This window comes from Lipotes vexillifer, unplaced genomic scaffold (assembly GCF_000442215.2).
Source record: "Lipotes vexillifer unplaced genomic scaffold, Lipotes_vexillifer_v1.1 scaffold490, whole genome shotgun sequence".
Classification (NCBI taxonomy): domain Eukaryota; kingdom Metazoa; phylum Chordata; class Mammalia; order Artiodactyla; family Lipotidae; genus Lipotes; species Lipotes vexillifer.
In genome coordinates, this window is record NW_006796397.1 from 1,313,602 (window position 1) to 1,318,327 (window position 4,726).

General features: G+C 45.0%; 1 pseudogene; it reads right to left on the reverse strand.

Annotated features, from left to right (window-relative positions):
* Positions 1 to 1,456: 1,456 nt before the first annotated feature.
* Positions 1,457 to 3,337, reverse strand: LOC103078432 (THO complex subunit 5 homolog pseudogene; annotated as a pseudogene).
* Positions 3,338 to 4,726: the final 1,389 nt, after the last annotated feature.

Consider the following 4,726-nt stretch of genomic DNA (forward strand, 5'->3'; position numbering starts at 1 on the left):
GAAATACAACATTTGGCTAAGGAGAAATTTTTATAAACACTAATTGTTAATAAATATTACAACTTGTTTTGTATAAACTATATATTTTACATTATAGAAGTGCTCAAGAAATTTTGAGATTATAGGAGAACAAATAGGTATGTCTCTGTGCATATAAAAAATCATCACACAAAGAGTCACCGTTCATGTTTTGGGATTTTTCTTTCCATTTTATTTTCATACTTTGTCTTTAAAAAAAAATTACTGACATTGCTCTTGTCAGATTGCATACACAATTTCATATCCTGCTTTTCAAATATACCATTATAATAAGCTTTTTCATCCTTTGATTCATCCTTTGAAAGTTATCTCTAAAAATGAAACCTAGTGAAATGAGGCAAACAGGGAAATTTATATCCACAATTAAACCAGAATAGAAATTCAGATACCTGTAGAGCATCAGCCCACAGGAATATTCTCTACCCTGTTTCTATTTGGAACATTCAGACCAGCAGTATCTAGAACATGTGCTCAATTTCTGCAGCCAAATTTTGACTATATTTGGTGTGTGGTGCCCCCTACTGGCTTTCCCAGGATTGTGCCTTTTTTCTGTTTGTAAACTATGCGTTTTGGTAAGGACTCTAAAGAAGGGAGTTACATTGTATGCGTGCAAGTTTGAATTTTGCATGTCTGTATTTTTATTAATATGTGTAGCCTTAATGTAGAATTGAATCTGTCTTAATACTGGATCTGACTGTGGGTCTGTTTCCTTTTTATTTATTCCACAAACATTTTAGAGTCTACCATGTGCCAGGGGTATTGTGCTAGGGGGCTGGAAACATAAAGATGAAATCTCCACCTTCAAGTGGTTCATTATCTATCCCAGGCAGGATAACCTACTTAACATGCCTTGGATATTCCAGCAGAAGAACCTGACTCCGTATAGATCCTTGTCCTCCTCTATCTAGGAAAATCATCCTCTTCAATGAAGCATGCAGCTTTGGGACAGACACATGTGGCAGAGCCAGGAAGAAAGAGGACACCTTTCCAGCAGGGCAGATCCACCAAATCAATTCTGGCCATCAGTGGGGTTGACAGATGTCACAGACAGCTTGCTCTCAATTTACTTAGGAAATTAAAATTTATGATGGACTATAACACATTAATAGATAAAATGAGTGGCAATAATTCAGAGGTTTAATTGAGCCCCTATAAGGGAATAAACCTCATTTTCTAGAAATGTAAACTTTATATAATATGTACCTAAGGAAGGGAGGTAATTATTACTTTTTTTTTTATATGTATAACTGATTCACTTTGTTATAAAGCAGAAAGTAACACACCATTGTAAAGCAACTATACTCCAATAAAGATGTAAAAAAAAAAAAAAAAAAACAAAACAGGCACATGTGCGCCAGAGCAGAAAGCAGAGGCACGGCAGTTGGGTCTGGGGGGAAACAACAGGCCTAGTGGGAGGTCAGCAATGGCTGAAGAATCCTTGAGGATGGTTATATTTAAACGGCTTCATCCTGCTGGGGCCCCTGAAAAGCCGCAGACCCATTTTCTCCTGGGGAAATTCCTTGGGCCCCCCCACGCTGTCATCGTGGCTCTCCGTCTCCAGGTAGACGTCCAGCAGCACACACAGGCACTGCAGCTGGTTCATCAAGAGCTGGTGGCCGGGCCGGGGGCCGCACATCTCCTTGTAGCACACATTGACCTCACTGTCCATGGCCCGAATATTGTCGTCGTTGTTGTTGGTTTTCTCCCCTTTCCAGTTCAGACAGAGCTGGAAAATGGGTGGGATGGAGGAGTAGCCGGGGTTCAGCACCACGGCAGCCTGGAGCTTAGCTGTGCCCCTTTCCATGAGTGCCATATAGTAGAGATTGGTGTCCCCAGCCAGTCCCGCCCCCACGATGTCTTTGGTAAAATGCAGCTCCGTATAATCCTCATGGGCAATCGTCACCCACTTCACCAGGCGAGAGACAACCTTTGCAGTGAAGAGGTGCTGGCAGTCACTGGTAACTGGCACAATGCCGTGTTCCAGGGAGGCACACCGTTTGTGGAGGGCCAGGCGGGACTGCACCCTGGTTTTCAGCAGTTTCATGGTGGTCTCCATGTGGCTGGCACTCAGAGAGTGGTCAGCGATCACAGTGTGCTGGGGCTGCTCTTTGGGGAAGTGGAGGCCACCCAGCTTCTGCACCCACAAATAGGGATGTCCTAAGTCAAGTACGTAGTCCCTCAAAGTCAGGATGCCAACTTTATCAAACTGATACTGATTGGCTGGATGTGGAGTTTTCTTTCCATGATCCCCAGGATACAAACAGCTCAGCACTGAGTCAGGAGACGGCAAGTCACCTGCACTGATGGGGGTGATCAGTTCTGTGGCGGTTGTCACTTTGGCTTTTACCGTCATGATGTTGAGGTTCATGAGGCAGTAGAAAGTCAGGTGCAGTACCTGCAGTCATCTTTGCACCTCAGGTCCAGCATGACGGACAGCGGGTGCCTCTTCAGCATCTCCTTGCGCTTGTCTTGCCCATACGCAGTGGCCTGGACATAGAGGGGAGGAGGTAGGTGTCGGGCTGTCTCATACTGCTTGTGAGCTTGGTTGAAGGGCATAAACAGATACTCCTGCACCGGTAGGGAAGCCTGCATGATGCTGTTGAGATGAGGCTGGAGGCTACTCAGGTACTCCTTCTTTACTTCAGTCTCCTTAAGGATCTTCTCCTTGTTGGACAGGCACTCTCGGTACTTCTCTGCCAGCCTTTGCCACTGCTCCAGCTCCCAGTCCAGACGTGCAAGGGTTTGCTGGTGAGGGTCTCCCATGGTGACTTTCGCCTTGCTGATATCTGGAGGAGCCTCCTTATAAAACTCCTCTAAGCTGACCAGATCGATTTCTTCGTACTTTGACTTAAACTCCAGACATTTGGTGATCTCCTTCTGCAGGTGCATCATGTCATACAACAGGTTCTGGAGCTGCAGGTGATAGGCGTCCACTTTCTGCTTGGCCTCAAGAGTCTGATCTCTTCCTTTCTTCAACCTGATGTGGGCTAATCAGTTACGCTTTTTTAGAGTCATGAAATGCACACAGCTCTGGATCCTCTGATCTTCCGTCTCAACTGCCGCATCCTTGCCTCCCCTGCTCTTCAGGTCCTGGATCTCGGCCATGAGCCTCTGCAACTCCTGGCACGTGTACTTGTACAGCTCATAGTCTCTGCAGGGTCCCACAGGTCCACCTCAGCCTCCTCGCTGTAGTATTTACCTTCCTGTTCAGTGTCAGAATGATTACGCTTCCCTTCAGCTGGAGCTCCATCACTTCGGATCACTTTGGGCTTTGTTTTTTGCTCGATTCTGATGACATGGTTGTTTGGTGAAGTCAGGAGGAAACAGCAGAGACCTCAGAGGTGGTTGTGAACATTAATGCAGGAGGCGCTCCACTGGGGCAGGCGATGAAGATGATCTGAGAGCAGGGCACACTGCACCCCGACCTGTCCCTGCCAGCGAGCCACTTCCCGCGGCTCGCGCACCGTAGAGCAATTATTATGTTTTGAAAGCGCTTTTGCATTTAAAATTTTACCTCCATTTTGGGGGGAGGAAATGCATATGAAACTAATGGAGTTTTTCTAATCTGAGGAAGGCCTAAAACATAGAACAAAGTGAGGACTCTCTAAAGCCTTCTTTCTTTTTTTTTTTTTTTTTTTTTTGGCAGTACGCGGGCCTCTCACTGTTGTGGCCTCTCCCGTTGCGGAGCACAGGCTCCAGACGCGCAGGCCCAGCGGCCATGGCTCACAGGCCCAGGCATGTGGGATCTTCCCGGACTGGGGCACGAACCCGTGTCCCCTGCATTGGCAGGCAGACTCCCAACCACTGCGCCACCAAGGAAGCCCCTCTAAAGCCTTCTTGATCACTTCTTTTGGTATGCAGTTTCTTTTACCACATTATGTGCAATTATGCAAATGATAGGTTAGCAAGCCCCTTCCCACGCCCCCTTTTTAACCTGAGGACCCTGATGATAATGCTGGGTCTACAAGGTTGAATCCATACACCAATAGACCCAAGCATGACTATATAATATTTATCCTGAATATGAAACCAGTTTATATAACATTGTACATCAACTATACCTCAAAAAAGTTTTTTTTAAAAATATGGGACCAGCAATTACTTGTTATGTGTTCTTGGATGAGTAACTTTCTTTTTAATTTGTCTTATTTGGAAAAGGATATAGCCTATCTTTTTTGTTAGGATTAGAAATAAGGCATGTAAAGTGTCCACCAGATTCCTAGCATATCACTGCTACTCAGTAGACAACCATAGGCACTTCTGAAGTTTGGGCTCTGGAACCTGGCTGCCTGAGTTTGAAACATCTCTACTTTTCTTTTAGGGGTGTGACCTTGGGCAAGCAACTTCACCTCTCTGGGTCTGTTTTCTAAAGTAGTGGCCGTAATGGTACCTACATCATAGAATTACTGGGCAGATGAAATGAGTTAATACATGTAAAGTGCTTTGGAACATTTATTAATATATAGGGCTTAATAATGGTTGCTTATTATTTTAATTGCTATTCCTTTTGGCTTTTAGAGACTCTTGCATCTTTTCGAAGCCGTATATGAAAATCAGGGAGAGATATCTTCCCATACGTATAAAACAATCCATTTAGTGCTGTCATACCAGTTGCTTTCCGCAGATTTCCACTCTTGTGGTTCTGTAACCAGATCTCCTTGATAAGTCCTCAGAGCCCTCAGCAGGA